The sequence below is a fragment of the Medicago sativa genome, chromosome 3, assembly GCF_051527215.1.
Source record: "Medicago sativa cultivar Bolivia chromosome 3, Bolivia_mono, whole genome shotgun sequence".
Taxonomy (NCBI): Eukaryota; Viridiplantae; Streptophyta; class Magnoliopsida; order Fabales; family Fabaceae; genus Medicago; species Medicago sativa.
In genome coordinates, this window is record NC_140751.1 from 22,490,490 (window position 1) to 22,513,114 (window position 22,625).

At 35.6% G+C, this 22,625-nt stretch overlaps 1 pseudogene across 1 annotated transcript; it reads left to right on the forward strand.

Annotated features, from left to right (window-relative positions):
- Positions 1–15,047: 15,047 nt before the first annotated feature.
- On the forward strand, positions 15,048–19,010 carry LOC146936417 (putative disease resistance RPP13-like protein 1 pseudogene; annotated as a pseudogene). The gene has a single exon (XR_015030592.1). The product of XR_015030592.1 is annotated as a putative disease resistance RPP13-like protein 1 pseudogene (transcript).
- The last annotated feature ends 3,615 nt before the right edge of the window (positions 19,011–22,625 follow it).

A 22,625-nucleotide genomic window follows, 5' to 3' on the forward strand; every position in this document is an offset into this window, starting at 1 on the left:
AGTAACAATAGGTGCAGTAACCAATTAGGGGAAACATAGAGGATTCGAAGACCTGATCTCATCTCTCTCCATAATTTCTTAATCAAATCTTATTCTTTTACTTGATTTCATAAAATCAAACCCAATCTGCTGCCTAGTGGCAAACAAAAATAAACTTTTATACATCCTATTTTTATAACGCGATTGAATTATTGAAGTTAAAAACAGTCCTCGTGGGATCGATATTTTTACTACTTCGATAGTATTTGGTGCACTTGCCAGAGATCTATCAAGTTTTTGGCGCCGTTGCCGGGGACTGTTGAGTCATTTCAATTTTTCAATTTTGTTTTTATTTAGGATTTTTGTCATTTATATTTTTGTATATATATATTTATAAAAAAAAAAGAAAAAAATATTATGCTCTTTGTTTTCTTCTCATTGTACTGTGTTACTGAAAAGTTTATCCAAGTTTTGCAGCTATGATAGACAGGGTACTCCTCTATGACACAGAAGAGATTGCTAAGTTGCAGTATGAAAAATATATGCTATCTTTTAAGATCAAAATTTTGGACAACAAAATCTCGAGTTGTGGTCATTATGAGGCGAATCAACCAGGTAGTGATGGTGAAGGGAAGAAAGAGGTGATCAACATCGATTACAATACTCAACTTCAGAATATTTTAGATGATTTCTTGGTGTCAAATCAAGTTTCATTTGAGAAGTTTGATGTTCAGTGTGGTGATCTTGTTGAGAAAGCACATGAGTCTCAGAGGAAGCTGGTTCAGATGGAGATTGAGTGTCACAAGGTTGTGGTGGAAGAAAATCCAAAAGTGAGGAGTGTTGACATTTTCCTGAAGTCTGAACAAACATGGGTTAAGGAAATCACTCGTGTGCAGATGGTTGCATGTCCTTCTCTAAGGTGGGAGAGCTTAAATTCCAAAAGATTAACAGTGAGTGCATGGGAGTATCTGATTCTTTATGCCAAGTTCATGGAATTCCTGCCTAACAAGAGGAAGAAAAAGGGTGATATATTCTTTTTATCATACTTGCCACCCTAACAAGTGGTTGAAGCGTCAAGCTCAATGACGTAAAAGAAAGCGCTTGGTGGGAGGCAACCCATCCTTTTTATTATGTCTTTATTTTCAGTATTTTATTTCTACTGTTGAGTCAAACAATTTGTCTTTAATTTTCATTTTGGTTTAACTCAGTTATACCCCCTGTTTATGTAATTATTCCTGCACTTGTTTATTATTGATGAATTTGCTTGTTTAGTTGACTCTTTACAGTTTAGTAACAAGTGTTTGATCAAAGTGGTATTCCAAAAGTTCAAAAGGAGGAGTGACTTGGTATTTCAAAGGCGAAGTGTACGGCAGTAAAGATAGGTAGTCACAACTCCCAGAAATCTCAGCCATAAGGTTCATTGCCAAAATTTGTTTTTCAATTTACATATATTAGAATATTCCATGCATCTATATTTCTAGAACTTGCAATTTTTCTCTACTGTTGATTGGTCTTTGTCATTAGCACACTGAGGCAAAAGTTCTTGGTCCTGTGAGCCTTTTGAAGCCTACCCTGATTTTAATTGTTATATATTATCCATTTCTTAGCCAATTTGAGCCGGTAGGATTAGAACTTTTTGTTCGGTGACAAACTACATTACAAGCCTAGAGACTTTTAGGACTTGTCCCTTAATGTATTTTCTGAGTTAAGGCATTGTAGAATGTTGCTAAAGATTAAGTTTGGGGTTGCTATTGGAATTTGCAACCAACTAAGTTTGGGGTGGGGGTACTAGAGAATAAGAGAACAAAAATGAAAGAAATATGAAATTGTCATGCAAAATACACACAAAAATGGTGTATCAAAAAAAAAAAGAAATTGAATGATGAAAAAGGGACAAAACATTGAAAATCCGAGTAACTTCAAACTCGAGTGTCCCTAAATGTTGAAAACATTCTCTAGTACCTTTGCATTGATTGTTATTCCACAAGGTGAATGAAGGAAGGATTGAATTTTGTACTTTAACTTTCGTAGGAATGCCTAACTCAAATTTTGTGTAGCCTACTTATCCAAATATATCCCACCTTTCACCTAAGCCCCGTTATAACCCTAAAGACCTCAAAAGTGTGTATTGATATTGACTTTGATTGATATTTAGAAACTTTTCAAGCGTATGGTAATATGTAGACCTGCATGTCGACTAGTAGAACCCTATTTCATATTGATGCGTGGAGATGTGAATTGGTGGATGCGAACAAGTCAAACTAGCTCATCTTTAGCTAGAAGGAGAATGAACTTTTGGGTACTATCGTTTTGTCAGGTAACTGTTATTTTACTGTCGTTTGTCACTGTTGCAAGCAAATTCCTTGAGGACAAGGAATGGTTTAAGTTTGGGGTTGTGATGACATGCTGTCATTACGTAATTTTTAGGACTTATTTTGACATTTTGATAGAGTTCTAAGCAACATTAAGTGTCCAGGAGCAGTTAAAAGCATCAAATATGGAAGAACTGGAAGAAGCCAATCGTACTGCGATTTGCTAATCGCAATACGATTTCTTGAAGTCAGAGAGCATGTTTTTTGAGGAGTTGGATCGCAATACGATCCATACCATCGTGATACGATTTCAAGAAGGGCTTTAAAGGAAATTAGGGTTCAAAGAGGCCATCGTGGTACGATTTCTAAATCGTGGTGCGATTTTGGGCGATCCAGAAGTTGCCTATTTAACCTGAAGTCACTCTCAAACATAGGGATTACGATTTTGGAAAGCAAAAGTGCGATTTTAACACCCAGAAGGCTGCAGCGGAGAGGATTTCATCATCTCTAACCCAGTTTATGTATGTTTTAATTCTTTCATTGATTATGCTATTTGTAAACTCAATTATGAGTAGCTAAATCTCTTAGAGATTAGGTCGGAGATGAACCTATGTAACCCTAATTGATATTATGTTGCTGTGAAACTCTATTGTTCATTAATGAATTTCTAGTCTTTATTCAATTCAATTGTTCTTAATGCTTTTTATATCCTGATCAAATATAAACATGATTTTGTGAGATCGAATGACTACTGACCATAGCTTTCGACTTAGACCTAATTGAATTGTTCTAATAAACATGGTTAGTCTAGGAATGGATAATCGTTTGTTAGTGATATTAGGTTAACGTTCATAAAACCTTCAAGGATTATTAGACCACCTAAGGAATTAGGGGCTGTAGTTTAAGAAGAGGGTCCTAACTCAAGGGATTGATTAGGGCTAATTTGTTAACTATCGTGAAACTAGAAAATCATTAGTAACAATAGGTGCAGTAACCAATTAGGGGAAACATAGAGGATTCGAAGACCTGATCTCATCTCTCTCCATAATTTCTTAATCAAATCTTATTCTTTTACTTGATTTCATAAAATCAAACCCAATCTGCTGCCTAGTGGCAAACAAAAATAAACTTTTATACATCCTATTTTTATAACGCGATTGAATTATTGAAGTTAAAAACAGTCCTCGTGGGATCGATATTTTTACTACTTCGATAGTATTTGGTGCACTTGCCAGAGATCTATCAATAAGCACAAACAAGTAATACATACAATTAGAGCATAGTTCGATTATTCACAACCATCAACAACATTCACAAATGTACATATACACTAATCCACACAATCACAACATTCACCAAAACCCAACAATGCACGAATTCACCAAGTCACATATTCAATCATGACACAACTCATCAATTAATCAAATGCATGCAATGTTCTAGACTCTGCTAGATGCATGTGGTACCAAATCTCCTCAAGGTCGTCACCTTCGATGCAACAAAAACATCGTATGTAAGAGAACACCTTCTCTCTTACAAATCACCTATGTAAAAGTACACCTCCTCTTTTACATTTCACATATGACTCAATATGATCATGATGCATGCACATACAAGTAAAGACCCAATAATGCAAAAACTTCAACATATATATCCACCAACAACAATGTAAAAGTACACCTCCTCTTTTACATTAATCAAGTCAACAACAATTGCATTATCAAGTATTTACGTCCACACAATCAATCAAATCATATTTCAACTAAGAGTCATCATCACATTATCATCAACATAATCATCATCATAATTATCAACCAACATCAACATGATCATCTTCATAATTATCAACATACATCAACATCAACTCACAATATATCTCCACATTCCACATACTTCATAAATCAAGTAAAGTGGAACAATACAACATTTTATGGCAAACACCACATTCAACTATCAACAATCATCCACATATCCTTAATTAATCAAATAAAACCATTCATGAAAGATTTACAAGGTAATCGACTCAAAGGAACCATTTTCGACAAGTCCGTCCCCCATTATCCCATTTCAAAATAATTGAAGTTATTGAATCAAAACCAAGTAAACAAGATCCAATGCCTCAACTAAGTATACCCCTAGGCCACATATAAGTGCAGTAGAGAATATTTGACGTTTCACCGGCTAATTATAACGGAATCATGAGATTCACCAAATTCGTCTCTTGGTATCATTTTATAAAACCATACATTTATAAAACAAAACCAAGTTAGAACCTTCACACCATAAGTTGAATACTCTAAAACACCTTAATTGAACTCATAGAACATAAGTTTGAAGTTAAGAAACAATCTATAAGGTTTGGGTCGACTTAAGAGTAGTTTTGCGGAATTTTCGTAAAATTTCACTAAGACCTCCTTGGAGTATTTTCCTCATAACTCAAAAACCAAAATAATTTTCAAGTCAAACCAAAGCCATTGGAAATCTAACAAAATTGTCTAAAACTTTCATGTTTACACCGAAAGCCAATTCAAAACAGAAACGAGGGAAAAAGATGCAAGAACGCGAAACAGGGGATGCTGCCACTGTGCGGCTCGCCCCAGCGAGTAAATCACTCGCCATGGTGACTAAGGCCACAGGGAGCACCTCCTGCTCGCCTCCAGCTTGCTGTGGCGAGTTGTGAGAATCCAGTTACGGGAAAAACCCATTTTTCACCCCAAAATCCCAATTTTGACTTCCCAATGCTCAAATTTGATCCCAAGGTTTGTTTAAACATTTCTAAACATGAAAAGACACTCAAATCCATATAAATCTTGAACCAAAACATCCTTCAACCAAAAATCACCATTGACCCATTTTTTTCATGAAAACCTTCAAGAACAACACAAATTCATAGCAAGCTCAAGGATTATGATTACTCAAGGTTTCAATCATCAACAACAACATCTCACAACATCAACAACAGCAACCAATCATGAATTCATCAACAATTCATCAACAACATCATCTCATATCACCAATTTTGAGCAAAACACAAGTATACATATATACATAACTTGAGCATGTAATTTCATCATCAACAACTCAATTAACATTCAATTTACATACCCAAACTTTGCATCAAAACATAAGCACGAATTTTACCAATTAATTCCACAATAATCAATTATGCAAATAAGCACTTATGAAAGAAATTAGGGTAGAAGCTACAACTAAGTGATTATGATTAAAGTCTAACCCCTTTACCTTAATTCTTCACAATCACCAACTAAGGCTTCACTTTAGCTCCCACAAGCTTGAATCTTTACTTCCCTTTAGCTCTCTAGCTTTCCTTCTTCAAACCCTTTCTTCTCTTGTCTTTCTCTCTCTACCTCTTATCTCAAAATTGAAAAATGATGGTGCAAACCCTATTTTCTCTACCAACTAGAGTTTATATAGGTTCCACCGAATTGGGCTCAACTCACAATGTCTTAATGGGCCTAACCCATTACTATTCTAACTCTAAAATTTTGCTACCCACTTAACGGTAAAATGTAACAATAATAACGGTCACCTACCGGTTAAAACATAAATTACCACACTCTCAAGTAACTTAGTAAAATAACAACTCGCACTAAGCACTAAAATAATTCTCGACAAAATTATTAAATTACCCCTACTCATAAAATGACCAAAATGCCCCTAAGTCCAAATGACTAAAATACCCTTCTAACACCGAATTCTACGAATCCCAACCAAAATACACACAGAGGCAAATAATCACATATGAGCACATATAAATACACATAAAAATAATTAAAAAATAAATCTAGTGAAAATCGGGCTGTTACAACTCACACCCACTAAAAAGAATTTTCGCCCTCGAAAATTACCTGAAGGAAACAACTCTGGATACGAACCCTTCATCATAATCTCCGATTCCCAAGTGGCACTCTCACCAGTTGGTCCAACCCAAATCACTTTAACCAAAACGATCTCCTTGCCACGCAAACGCTTCACTCACGATCCTCAATCCTAACTGGCCAAGTCTCAACGGTCAAATTATCTCTTACTTCAAAATCATCCACTTGAATCACATGAGACGCATCATACACATACTTCCGCAACTGAGACACATGAAACACATCATGAAGATTCGACAAAGATGGTGGTAACGCAATCTGATACGCTACAACCTCAACCTTCTCAATAATCTCAAACGGTCCAACAAAACGAGGAGTCAACTTCCGACACTTCAAAGCACGACCCACACCGGTTACCGGATTCACTCTCAAAAACACATAATCACCAACCTGAAACTCAATGTCCTTCCTCCTCTTATCATGATAACTCTTCTGCCTACTCTGAGACGCTCTCATCTTTTCTTGAATCATCTTAACCTTCTCCGTAGTCTCTTGCACAACCTTCGGTCTTAACAATGCACTTTCACATGACTCATACCAACATAACGGCGTCCTACGCCTCCAACCATACAAAGCCTCAAACGGTGTCATTCCGATACTAGAATGAAAATTGTTGTTGTAAGTAAACTCAATCAACGGTAAACATTTGACCCAACTGACACCTTGCTCCAATACACAAGCTCTCAACAAATCTTCCAAACTCTAAATAGTCCTCTCCGTCTGACCATCAGTCTGGGGATGATAAGCAGAACTCAACCTCAACTTAGTCCCCAAAGCAGCTTGCAAGCTTTCCCAAAACTTTGAAGTAAACCTCGGATCCCGATCCGACACAATACTAGAAGGAATGCCATGCAATGTAACAATCTGCTCAATGTAGATCTCAGCCAACTTCGCCACAGACATACTGGTCTTGATAGGAACAAAATGTGCTGACTTTGTCAACCGATCAACAATCACCTAGATCAAATTAAAACCCTTAACAGTCTTCAGCAACACTCCGACAAAATCCATAGAGATATTATCCCACTTCCACTCTGGTACAAACAACGGTTGCATCAAACTCGATGGTTTCTGATGTTCAATCTTAGACTTCTGAAAAACCTAACAAGCAAACACAAACTCTGCAATCTCTTTCTTCATTCCAGACCACCAAAACAACCTCTTCAAATCCTGATACATCTTAGTCGCTCCTGGATGAAAACTCAAACTACTTCTTTGACCTTCTTCCAAAATCCTTCTCTTAAGCTCAAGAACATCTGGTACACAAACATGATTACGAAACATCAAAACACCGTTCTCACCCAATCTAAAATCCCCACATTTACCTTGATTAACCAACACCACTCGATCTACAAGTTCCAAATCTTCCTTTTGACCATTCTTAATCTCTTCCAAAATATTACTCGTCAGCTTCAACATTCCCAGTCTCACACCCTCCGGTGTAAACTCACTAACCAAACTCAAATCTCGAAACTGCTCAATCAACTCCAACCCTTTCGCCATCAAAGCAGACATATGCAACGACTTCCTACTCAAAGTATCAGCAACAACATTCGCCTTTCCATAATGAGAACTCAACTGAAAATCGAAATTCTTAAGATACTCCAACCATCTTCTCTGCCTCATATTCAACTCCTTCTGATCAGACAAGTATTTCAAACTCTTGTGGTCACTGAACACTTCAAACTTAGAACCATACAGATAGTTCCTCCAAATCTTCAACATATACACTACGGCCGCTAATTCCAAATCGTGAGTCGGATAGTTCTTCTCATGCACTTTCAACTGCCTCGAAGCATAAGCCACAACCTGACGATTCTACATAAGCACACCACCAAGACCCATCTTAGAAGCATCACAATACACAACAAACGATTCCTTCGGATTTGGCAAAATCAACATTGGAGCTGAAGTCAACCTCTTCTTCAACTCTTGGAAACTCTTCTCACACTTAGCATCCCAAACATAAGCTTGCCCTTTCCGAGTCAACTGCGTCAATGGCAACGCCAACTTAGAGAATCCCTCAATGAACCTCCGATAATAACCTGCCAAACTAAGAAAGCTTCTAACTTCAAAAACAGACTTAGGTGATTCCCACTGCAACACTGCATCAACCTTTGACGGATCCACCGCAATACCACCTTTAGAAATCACATGACCAAGGAAACTCACTTAACGCAACCAAAACTCACACTTTGACAACTTAGCAAACAACTTCTTCTCCTTCAAGACTCCCAATACCATCCTCAAATGCTCTGCATGCTCTTCTTCAGACTTCGAATACACCAAAATGTCATCTATAAACACCACCACAAAACGGTCCATAAAAGGATGAAATATCCTATTCATATATTCCATGAAGACACCTGGCGCATTAGACACTCCAAATGACATCACAGAATACTCATAGTGTCATACCTCGTTCGGAACGTAGTTTTGGATATATCTTCTGCCTTTACTCTAATCTGATGATATCCTGATCTCAAATCAATCTTGCTGAACACTTCCGCACCAACTAACTGATCCATCAAATCATCGATCCTCGGAAGCGGATACCGATTCTTAATCGTCACCTTATTCAACTACCGATAATCCACACACAACCTCATGCTTCCATCCTTCTTCTTAACCAACAACACAGGAGCACCCCACGGAGAAACACTTGGCCTGATAAACTGCTTCTCGAGCAACTCTTCCAACTGCTTCTTCAATTCACCCAACTCTGATGCAGGCATCCGATACGGCGCAATCGAAATAGGACTCGTTCCTGGTACCAAATCAATTACAAACTCAACTTCCCTCTCTGGCGGCAACTCAGTAATGTCATCCGAAAAAACTTTTGGAAACTCCTGCACTACCGGCAAATCACCAACTCCATTCTCACTACTCTCCTTCAGGGAAGCAAACATCATGAACACACAAGCTTCGCCATCCAAAGACTTCTTCACTTGCTCCGCGGTTAAGAACTTCCCACCTTCCTCAGCTACCGGCTTAGAAAACGTTACACTCTTGGTCAAACAATTAATGTTAACACCAAAAGTCAACATCCAATCCAAACCAAAAATCATGTCCATATGCTTCAATGGAAGACACACAAGATCCAACTCAAAATCAACGGGAACCTTAACCCAAACCACAACCAATCGAGCCTCTGCAACCAAAGATAGCTCCCTTGCCAGACCCAACAACCCTGAAGCAACCTGCTACTCCCCCACTAAACTCAAACCCACATAAAGAATGGAACAATACAACAAGTACCGACAGTACTTCCGTACAAGTCGCATACAAACAGGAAATTCAACGAATGCCAGTCCGGACAAGACTAACCACGGCTCTGATACCAACTTGTAACGCCCTATTTATATTAAAGCGATAAAACACGCGAATATAACAAATATTCAAGAAATAGACGCTACATCTAACAAAATCCAAACAAACAAAATGCATATATATAATATATCAACAGTCGCAGCGGAACAAATCATATACATGCCAAGGTCAACAATACATCATCATATAACATCCTCCAAGTCCCGACAAATGGGAAAAATCATAACAAATAAACAGAATCCAACAATAACATAAAGACACTACAACCTAATCAGAGCCTAAACCTACGACTCCAACCGATAACGGAGAAAGCTCCCGCTATCCAAGCACTAACCAAAAGCAACTACTCATGCACAACCTCTACCCATCCATACAGACAGGCAGGCGGTTGAAACCACTGAGGGTAAGCATTACATTAATCATAATCGACATATAAAAACATAAGCATTTAAGGATTCATACATATCACATATACATAACCATCCCTCCTAGAATACTAGCATCACATGATTATTATCCCCCATTACTTGCACCTCAAGCTATCACATTATTATCATAGCATGACAGACATATTAATCTTCCATCAAGTCATCGACAAGAGCTCATCATTTATCAGCATTAATCCATGAAACATTACTCACCTCATTACTCAACTACCATGCTTAATGCAACAAGTATAATCCATCATTTCAAGTTATAAGCAAGCAATCATCTTTATCAAAGAAATCACCACATTATATGTATATACATATACAACTCTCACCTCATCATTATTATCAAATCAGTTATCATCAAATTGATTCACCAAGTGTATAAGCACAAACAAGTAATACATGCAATTAGAGCATAGTTCGATTATTCACAACCATCAACAACATTCACAAATGTACATATACACTAATCCATACAATCACAACATTCACCAAAACCCACTAATGCACGAATTCACCAAGTCACATATTCAATCATGACACAACTCATCAACTAATCAAATGCATGCAATGTTCTAGACTCTTCTAGATGCATGTGGTACCAAATCTCCTCAAGGTTGTCACCTTCGATGCAACAAAAACATCGTATGTAAGAGAACACCTCCTCTCTTACAAATCACCTATGTAAAAGTACACCTCCTCTTTTACATTTCACATATGACTCAATATGATCATGATGCATGGACATACAAGTAAAGACCCAATAATGCAAAAACTCCAACATATATATCCATCAACAACAATGTAAAAGTACACCTCCTCTTTTACATTAATCAACTCAACAACAATTGCATTATCAAGTATTTACGTCCACACAATCAATCAAATCATAATTCAACTAAGAGTCATCATCACATTATCATCAACATAATGAACATCATAATTATCAACCAACATCAACATGATCATCTTCATAATTATCAACATACATCAACATCAACTCACAATATATCTCGACATTCCACATACTTCATAAATCAAGTAAAGTGGAACAATACAACATTTTATGGCAAACACCACATTCAACTATCAACAATCATCCACATATCCTTAATTAATCATATAAAACCATTCATGAAAGATTTACAAGGTAATCGACTCAAACGAACCATTTCCGACAAGTTCGTCTCCCATTATCCCATTTCAAAATAATTGAAGCTATTGAATCAAAACCAAGTAAACAAGATTCAATGCCTCACCTAAGTATACCCTTGGGCCACATATAAGTGCAGTAGAGAATATTTGACGTTTCACCGGCTAATTATAACGGAATCATGAGATTCACCAAATTCGTCTCTTGGTATCATTTTATAAAACCATACATTTATAAAACAAAACCAAGTTAGAACCTTCACACCATAAGTTGAATACTCTAAAACACCTTAATTGAACTCATAGAACATAAGTTTGAAGTTAAGAAACAATCCATAAGGTTTGGGTCAACTTAAGAGTAGTTATTCGGAATTTTAGTAAAATTTCACTAAGACCTCCTTGGAGTATTTTCCTCATAACTCAAAAACCAAAAATAATTTTCAAGTCAAACCAAAACCATTGGAAAGCTAACAAAATTATCTAAAATTTTCATGTTTACACCAAAAGCCAATTCATAACAGAAACGAGGGAAAAAGATGCAAGAACACGAAACAGGGGATGCTGCCACTGTGCAACTCGCCCCAGCGAGTAAATCACTCGCCATGGCGACTAAGGCCACAGGGAGCACCTCCTGCTCGCCTCCAACTTGCTGTGGCGAGTTGTGAGAGTCCAGTTACCGGAAAAACCCATTTTTCACACCAAAATCCCAATTTTGACTTCCCAATGCTCAAATTTGATCCCAAGGTTTGTTTAAACTTTTCTAAACATGAAAAGACACTCAAATCCATATAAATCTTGAACCAAAACATCCTTCAACCAAAAATCACCATTGACCCATTTTTTTCATGAAAACCTTCAAGAACAACACAAATTCATAGCAAGCTCAAGGATTATGATTACCCAAGGTTTCAATCATCAACAACAACATCTCACAACATCAACAACAGCAACCAATCATGAATTCATCAACAATTCATCAACAACAACATCTCATATCACCAATTTTGAGCAAAACACAAGTATACATATATACATAACTTGAGCATGTAATTTTATCATTAACAACTCAATTAACATTCAATTTACATACCCAAACTTTGCATCAAAACATAAGCACGAATTTTACCAATTAATTCCACAATAATCAATTATGCAAATAAGCACTTATGAAAGAAATTAGGGTAGAAGCTACAACTAAGTGATTATGATTAAAGTTTAACCCCCTTACCTTAATTCTTCACAATCACCAACTAAGGCTTCACTTTAGCTCCCAAAAGCTTGAATCTCTACTTCCCTTTAGCTCTCTAGCTTTCCTTCTTCAAACCCTTTCTTCTCTTGTCTTTCTCTCTCTACCTCTTATCTCAAAATTGAAAAATGATGGTGCAAACCCTATTTTCTCTACCAACTAGAGTTTATATAGGTTCCACCTAAATGGGCTCAACTCACAATGTCTTAATGGGCCTAACTCATTACTATTCTAAATCTAAAATGTTACAACCCACTTAACGGTAAAATGTAACAATAATAACGGTCACCTACCGGTTAAAACATAAATTACCACACTCTCTAGTAACTTAGTAAAATAACAACTCCCACTAAGTACTAAAATAATTCTCAACAAAATTACTAAATTACCCCTACTCACAAAATGACAAAAATGCCCCTAAGTCCAAATGACTAAAATACCCTTCTAACACCGAATTCTACGAATCCCAACCAAAATACACACAGAGGCAAATAATCACATATGAACACATATAAACACACATAAAAATAATTAAAAAATAAATCTAGCGAAAATCGACTGTTACACATACCTTTCGGGATTCAAAACAACACTGGAAAAGAATTTCATGAAATCGTGAATACAACACTGGAAAACAATTTCCATGAAACTAAATAACCATGTCAAACCCATAAACCCTCAATCAATTATTCACAGAACAAATACAATCATCAGAAACGTAAAAATCACAACAATTCCAGCAACAATAACAATTTCAGAAACATGAAAAATAAAATTGAAACGTTTTCCGGCAAAGAAGGATCCCGTGATGCACTTATTGTTTTATCGTTTTCTAGAAAAAGTAGGGTGAAAAATTGAAACAGTGATTGCTGAGTTTTTTTATATATAAAGGGTAAATTTGACATTTTAATTTAAATGTTGGGGTAAAGGTATAAATGTAGGGGGTGTGAGGTCAAATTTCCTGTAATTTGGCAATGACAGAACCCAATAATGTTCAATAGTTAAAGAGGCCTCAAGCCAAGTTTTAATATATGAATTTTTTTTTGGTGGTGTTCGGGGTTCAAACCTTGTACCTTGCATATATTATACATTGTGTTAACCAACTAAACTAAGCTTACGAGGACATATATGAATTATTTCGTGTCACTATGCATTTTGCTTATAAAATCTAGCTACAAATAATTATTTGTTAAAAGAAAGCAATAGGAATTGAGTAGGTAACATCAGCATGTAAAATAAAAGCTTTTAACACCAAGACTGGTACACCAATAATTGTACAAAATATTCTATTTAACATTGCCGGTCTAATTAATTGGCATAAAAATATGATTTAGGGGAATTGACCGGTATATACAAATACGACATTTAAACAAAGTTGAAATACCATACAAGGAGCTCCTTCCAAGGACGTATCCGGGGAATACCGAGTTCGATTTTCAGGGGAACAACGCTTGGCCAGTGTGCATGCCTCTACGCACGAGCCGAATTAGTCGCCCACCTTTGATAGGTCGGAAACCGGTGCGAAAGCCAAAAAAAATTAAAAGGGATTAAACTTCTATAATATGACGAATTATGATTTAAATTCTGATTAAGTGAGATATTCATATTTATTATCTAATCATGTCTTGAATATGATTTTACATATGAAATCATATGAAGAAAAAAAAAAGTGTTCTCTATGTATTCTTTGATTTTTAATTAGACAGTGTTTGCTTTATTCCATTTTCTTTTAGTGGGTCACTTCCTTGCATGTAGATGCCGTCCTCCCTTAGAACTAAACAAAAGTAGAACAAGGGACCCATAATAAAATTCAACGGGTCTTAGAATGATACTCTCTAATCTTATATATGAGAAAGTTAGATCAACGAAAATTAATATACATCAATGTTTGCTATCTAACATTCTCTTGTATATAGGATCGGAGTGAGTAATATGATAATGGAACACGAACAACAAGGCTTGTGTCAAAAGATTCAAGTATTGTTAAAGTCGAAGTTTATACTCTCTATGGTGGTTATCTCTTATTCGATATGTGACTCTTTAACACACTCATCTTATCCAACATTATTGGGTTTGGTGTGTGGATATAAATGGTAGGTGGTCTGATAATGATAACATGATAGTAATGATCAAATGAATTTTGAATAGGTTCTGATACCATCTTAAAAAATCTTGAACAAACTTAATACCATCTTAAAAATTATGGTTGAGTCTTACACAACTCTACAAAACCGACTTATGAGGTGAAAATTACCTTTACTTATAAACACATTGTCGGACCATTTATTATCCAACGTGAGACTCTTTCATATAAATTTTTTCTTATAATAGAAATCGGAGAGAGTTTTTTATTCGTGATGTTAATTGCATATGCACCAGATGTAAAGTCCAGGAAAGTGGGCTTGACTAAAAATTATATTACATCATAATAATATCTACTATATTTGATGTAGTCTTCTTATATTCAAATATTACAGTATTTTCTTCTTACTAGACTAGATTGAACCATAAACATTTAACTCATTTAATTTCATAGTTTAATCAAATGAGCTATCCATCTCTTTTTTATAATTTTGGCATATAAAAAAATAAATTTGATATAATCGCATAAAATTTTGTAATTTAGTACCTATATATAAACACAACACTATATTTTGATTTAGTCATTTTTCTTCAACTTTTATCTGTCACATTTATTTACAAATTTATCACTCTTTGCTCAATTAGAAACAACTATCCAGTTGTTAAAGATGGCAGTAGCTTTGGTTGGAGGAGCGTTTCTCTCTGCTTCTGTACAAACCTTAATGGACAAACTAGCTTCAAAAGAGTTTCAAGATTATATCAACAATAAAAAGCTGAATGTAACACTCTTGAGACAATTAGAAACAACACTGCTGGCCCTTCAGGCTGTGTTGGATGATGCAGAGGTTAAACAAATCAACAATCTTGCTGTCAAACAATGGCTTGATGAGTTGAAAGATGCAATCTTGGATGCCGAGGATTTGCTTGACCAAATCAGTTATGACTCCTTGCGATGCGAGATGGAGAATACAAAAGCTGAAAATATAACTAATCAGGTGCGAAACTTTCTTTCGTCTCCTTTTAAAAGTTTCTATGGAGAGATCAATTCCCAAATGAAGATCATGTGTGAAAGGCTCCAGCTTTTTGCTCAGCAGAGAGACATCCTCGGTTTGCAAACTGTGAGTGGGAGAGTTTCTCGTAGAACGCCTTCAAGTTCATTAGTAAATGAATCTTTTATGGTTGGTAGGACTGGTGATAAACAAAAACTAATGAATATGTTGTTATCACAAAGAGACACATGCAATAATATAGGTGTTGTCGCAATTTTGGGCATGGGAGGTGTTGGAAAAACAACCCTTGCTCAACTTGCTTATAATGATAAAGAAGTTCAAGAACATTTTGATTTGAAGGCATGGGCTTGTGTGTCCGAGGATTTTGATATTCTGAGAGTAACCAAAACTCTTCTTGAATCTATCACTTCAAGATCTTGGGAAAGCAATGATCTTGATTTCCTTCGAGTTGAATTAAAGAAAAACTTGAGGGAGAAGAGATTTTTGTTTGTGTTTGATGATATGTGGAATCAGAGTTATAATGATTGGGACGAGCTAATAAGTCCTTTCATTAATGGAAAAACTGGAAGCCGAGTGATCATAACAACTCGCCAACAAAAAGTTGCAGATGTTGTACACACGTTTCCTATCCACAAATTAGACCCTCTCTCTGACGAAGAATGTTGGTCTTTACTCTCAAAGCATGCTTTCGAAATTGTCAACTTTCATGAAAACAAACATACGGACCTAGAAGTAATTGGTAGGAAGATCGCGAGAAAATGTGGAGGGTTGCCAATAGCTGCTAAAACACTCGGAGGACTTCTACGTTCAAAGGTAGGTAGAAAAGAGTGGACTGCAATCTTGAACAGTGATATATGGAACCTACCAAATGATAATATACTTCCTGCTTTGTTTTTGAGTTATCAAGATCTTCCCTCGCATTTGAAAAGATGTTTTGCCTATTGTTCAATTTTTCCAAAGGATTGTATTATTGATAGGAAGCAGTTGGTTTTGTTGTGGATGGCAGAAGGTTTCCTCGAACATTCTCAAGGTGAAAATGCAGCAGAGGAACTAGGTGATGACTACTTTGATGAATTGTTATCCAGATCCTTAATTAAGCAATATGGAAGACATCAATTTGTCATGCATGACCTTGTCAATGATTTAGCTACATTAGTATCAGGAAAAAGTTGTTGCAAACTTGAATGTGATAAAATCTCTAAAAATGTACGCCATTTTTCATATAACCAAGAAGAGTATGACATTTTCAAGAAGTTTGAGATCCTCTATGATTTCAAATGCTTGCGAAGCTTTCTACCTACTGGCACATGGACGGGAAAAATGTACTTGTCTAAAATGGTGGTTTATGATTTGCTACCATCACTTAGAAAGTTGCGTGTGCTATCATTATCAAACTATACAAACATCACCATGCTACCAGATTCATTTGGTAGTTTGGTGCAGTTGCGTTATCTAGATGTCTCACACACCGGAATCAAAAGCTTGCCAGAAATAACATGTAACCTTCACAATTTGCAAACCATGCTTTTATCTAATTGCCGGAATCTCACTGAATTGCCGGTGCATATTGGAAAGTTGATTAGTTTACGACACCTTGACATATGTGGGACAAACATAAAGGAGATGCCAATGGAAATTGTTGGGCTGGAAAGTCTTCGAACTCTTACCTTTTTTATAGTGGGAAAGCAACACACAGGGTTAGGTATCAACGAGCTTCGAAAATTTCCACACTTGCATGGAAAACTTACCATCAAAAACCTGCACAATGTCATTGATGCCATGAGGGCATATGATGCCAATCTAAAGAGCAAGGAACAAATCGAGGAGTTGGAGCTACAATGGGGTGAACAAACTGAAAATTCACAAGTACAAAAAGATGTGCTGGATGCATTGAAACCATCAGTAAGCTTGAAGAAACTGAGCATTCGCTTGTATGGTGGGACAAGCTTCCCGAGTTGGTTGGGAGATTCTTTCTTTTCTAATATGGTGTCCCTGCACATCAATAATTGCAAATATTGCATAATGCTTCCACCATTAGGGCAGCTACCTTCTCTCAAGTACCTATTGATTAGCGGCATGACAATGTTGGAGACAATTGGTTCGGAATTTTATTTTGTCCAGAGAGGAGGAAATACTAATTCTTCATTCCAATCATTTCCATCTCTCGAATGCCTAGAATTTTGGTACATGCCGAGTTGGAAGGAATGGCTTCCATTTGAAGGTGGCAAATTTCCTTTTCCTCAACTCAAAACTTTACGGCTAAACCAATGTCGTGAATTGAAGGGACATTTGCCTAGCCACCTTTCTTCCATACAAGAAATTGAAATAAATGGTTGTCATAATCTCTTGCCTACACCAACGAATCTTCATTGGCTCTCCTCAATCAAACAAATAACTATTATGGGTTCTCCTAGGGATACTGAACAAACTCAGTGGTCGTTACTTCAAAATGATTCTCGGTGTTTGCTGCATGACGTAAGAATATGGTGCTTCCATACACTACTGTATCTGCCTAAAATGATAATAAACAACAATTGTCTTCAACACTTGACACTCAATGATATTCCTTCTCTTGCTGCATTTCCAACTGCTGGTCTTCCCCTTTCATTACAGTCACTTGTTATTCATCGGTGTCCGAATTTAACATTCTTCCCTTCTGAAACATGGAGCAGTTACACATCACTTGTGAAATTGGAGTTATGGAATAGTTGTCAAGGACTTACCGCCTTCCCATTGGATGGTTTCCCTGCACTCCAAAGTGTTCACATTTACGGCTGCCGGAATCTAGAGTCCATTTTTTTATATGACCGTTCTCTCCCTCGTTCCTCAAACATCCAATCACTTTCAATCAGTCGTTGTAAGGCACTGCCTCAACAGATGGACACCCTCACTTCTCTTGAACATTTATCTCTTTATGATCTTTCAGAAAAACATAAGTTACCATTTTGTGAAGGAGCCTGCCTACCTCCAAAACTACGATCAATTTATATTGTATCAGTAGGAATAGCAACGCCTGTAACTGAATGGGGTCTCCAACACATGAATTCTCTTTCAAAATTGAGTATTGGAGGTGACGATGATATTGTTAACACCTTGTTGAGTGAGCGGTTGCTGCCTATTTCCCTTGTGTCTCTCACAATCACTCATCTTTCGAAAATGAAATCATTTGAAGGAATTGGACTTCGACACCTTTCTTCTCTTGAAACACTTCGATTTCGATATTTTTCAAGACTTGAGTATTTGACAGAAGCCACATTGCCTTCTGCTCTTAAATCATTAAAATTTGAAAATTGTCCAAGACTCGAGTCACTGCCAGAAGACAGGCTCCCTTCATCTCTTAAGCTATTGAGCATTAAAGAATGTCCTCTGCTAGAAGATAGGTATGGAAATGAGAAAGGAGAACATTGGTCCAACATTGCTCACATACCTGTCATAAAAATAAATGGCCACGTAACTATTTAACTAGTTAGGAAGAATTTATTCATATATATTGTAGCCTTCGCCCTGTATGAATTTGGTGTTCCTTCGAAAGGATTTTCTATACAATACTTTTTAAGTATTACAGATAACATTTTTCTTTACTCTTTGTTATGTTTGTTAAAAAGCTAAGTATAGATTGTATGGAAAGTCATCGAATCTTACACACATTTGTTGAATATAGTTCAAATATCTCCTTTCTTGAAACATGTATGCATAGACAGCAGTGGAAGTCAAGACTGGTCCACTACTGTTGGGGATTACATAATCTGTTTCATTTTTCAAAATCATATAATTAATCCTGATTGAGAGAATTTCAGATTATTCTCTACTCTGATATTGACTGTAGTGCTTCTCTTTCTCTGAAGAGTATGTTCTCTTATATTCCTTACACCAATCTTCGAAATTTTCATAAGTAGCCTATCATTAAGAATCACAATAATTAGATTAGATACAGAACACACACAAGATTTTAAAATAACGGTCTACGGTCAAAATATACAAGACTATGTCATGATGTATTGGTTTTTATGAAGCTAAAACAATAACGAGATCTCAACCTAGGTCGCATTGGTGGTATTTGACTGCAATTCTCGGCAATATAAAAACATCGCAATGTAATTGCAATATTTAAAACAATTATACTGGCAGAATTTTGAAAACAATATCATGAGAGAAATCGAAGATATATTTTTGTGGTGATGGATAATGAACTTTATATTGGAGATAAAACCGTTCTTGAAACCGAGAGACTATTAGTTCTTGAAGCTCTGAGGCTCGCATTTTGGTTGCGTCGATTTTTCCTTTTAATGCTTCCATTGATTTGCAAACTTTAAGAAATTTAACACCTGGTGGGAAGGTTGATCAGAGATACTGAAACCAACTGTTGGAATATTCCCTTTATTTTTTATATTGACTAAATATTTTTTAGTAGACCAAAAAACATTAGTTTTTCGTCTTATTCAATGTACTCTAACAAACACTTGTACATATGAAAGTGAAAGGAAAAGCAGTAACCACATGGCCACACCTCTTTCGTTGTAACAAACTCTGCAGGATTGTACCACCATTTTTATTTTTATTTTCATTTCACCTACTATACAAAATTTGGAATTTTCCTCAATCAACAATGGAGCTTAACCTAGATGAGTTGTAGTATAAATAAGTGAGAAGCACACATTTGAGAACATTAAGAAAAACAAAAATGATGGAACAAAGGAGTTCAATGAGAGTTTTGGAGAGATCATTCGACATGTGAATAATTCTCTCTGTCTCTAACCATCACATTTTTGTGTTTCTGTAAACCTCTCTCCCTTACACACACTTATCTCGTTTCAGCATACCATTTATTGATAAAAGTTCAAGGTAATATAACTATATGACTTTACATTTATTTCCTGTATATTAAATATGAAATAAAAGAATTTGCACATTTTTTATTTATAAAAGAAATTTGTGCACCTTTTATTTTACTGAAGAAATTTGTGCACCTTGAAAACACGAGTACTTGTCAAATGTATTAGCAACAAAGGAGACATTTGAGGGTCGGGTTAATTTTAACTCTTTGTCCCTTGGTTTTAACAAACCCTCTTTTTTATCATTTTATTGGTGATACATCGTATCTATTCTTTCTTATCTCAATTAATTCACATGAACAGTTGACGATAATGGTAGAAGATCATCTTCAGGGATAAAATATGTTGAGTGGTGAAGAGTTGAATATGCACTAGAAGAACAATACGCAACTAACTATTATCTGAGACTTAAATATTTACAACTAAAAGAACTAATTTTTATGACCAATGTTTGAAAATCTTAACCATTAGACAGGGAATTTACTTCTCTTATTTTTAAATGTATAAGTTTATGATTTTAGCTGGTAGCTTATTTATTAAATTAGTTCTTGTGTAGAATCAACATTCTGATACTTAATTATTTCTATCCTTAAGGGGTTCTTGTCGCAAACTATTGTAATATATATTATCAATATGAAAAATTGGAGTTTGTTGAAAAGAAATGACATATATGGTAGAAAAGTCAAGCAAACTCCAGGACTATACTCAATTATGGGAAGAATAATATGAAATTTCGTGACGTACATGTTAAAGAACGTGTATGTGCATTTAATTTCTTAAAAGTTGAAATATAGTTTTTCAATGTAAAATTGCTCTTTTTAGGTTGCATAACATGTACCCTAAGAGTACTAAGTTAGCATGACCCTATTACATACTATTACATCTTCGGATATTATTGCACCACTATCATCATATTACTTCAAAACTAATGATACAAACTATAATTACACCACTTACTACTAAAAAAAGGCATTTTTACACGAATTTTTTCAATAATTAACATGGAATGCATTCATCAAGGTATGGTAGGTTTCTAAAAAAACTATCACTTTGTTAATTTATGTAGATCTTGTATGAAACTCACTAATGTCTATACTAGGACTGACGATGAACCAAGCCAGCTCGAACATAGTTTGGAATTCGACTCGACAATTAACTTGTTGAGTTGGTTCATGAACCAAATGAGTTGAACTTGAACTGAAAAATAAATTTGTTAACTAAATGGACTGAATTTAAGCTTTATATAGTTCGACTTGTTTAGTTCATAAGTTAAATAGATAATGTGTTACACAATGTTAAGTCAATTAAACAAGGAGTAAGGGGAATAAGGTTTCCTCTAATATTTATATTTATGTACTTGTTTCTAGAAAAATCAACTGTAATTTAATTGACAATTAACCATAATTATAATAAAAGATTAAAGAAAAAAGAAGTGAAGGCTAGTAATAGTTTGACAGTGTTAACGAGGCATATATAGCATAGTCTCCCAAGTTTATGCATTCAGAGCAACATATGTATTAAAAATTGTCCCACATCGTTGAGTTTAACAACATATATTAGAGAGGAGGAATTCTGTAAAAGAGAAGTGCATCGGTGTGTAAAATATTGGTTGTACTGTGTGCTATATTTAGTGTAAAGCGCTACCAACATTTTCATCGTTTCGAACTCAAGTCGAGTTTCGAACCGAACCATTTTTTATCAAGTCGAGTTCGGATGAGTTTGATTCGACTCGGACCCTTTTTAGCTCTAGTTTATTCCATGGCTAAGGTTGAGATTGAAATTGTCATTATTATTACAAGAGTAAAGACATAAACTAAAGTGTCTGTCTTTCCTCGTTTATTTGCAACAATAGATGAAATGAGTAAAAAAATTAAGTGAAGAGTCAAATTGAAAAGAAAAAAAAAAGTCATAGTAAACTTAACTTAGTTGGTAGAGATAATAAATAATTTATACAGGGTTGGGGTTTAAATATGTGACACCTCACTTCTCCACATTTAAAACGTGTGAATTTCAGCTACTAGACTACTTGAAAAAAAAATATTGAAAGAAAAAAAAAACAAGATTTTTTTTATATAAGGTAAAAAGTAATATCTAGAAAAGTCAATCCAACCCAAAAAGAGTTATAGTAAAAAAGTATGCAGGGAAGACCATTTCGAAGGAACATCAAATTTAGTACATGCGCAGGCTACAAAATATATGAATAAATTTTGTATAGGTTCCTTCCACAATTCGGAAGTAGTCATGTCTCCCTTGCACTTCTAAGGAGAGTTCATTAAAATCAATATATGATTACAAATGCTCAAGCACAAAAGCAAGAGACTTCAAACTACTCAAGCACAAAAGCAAGAGGTT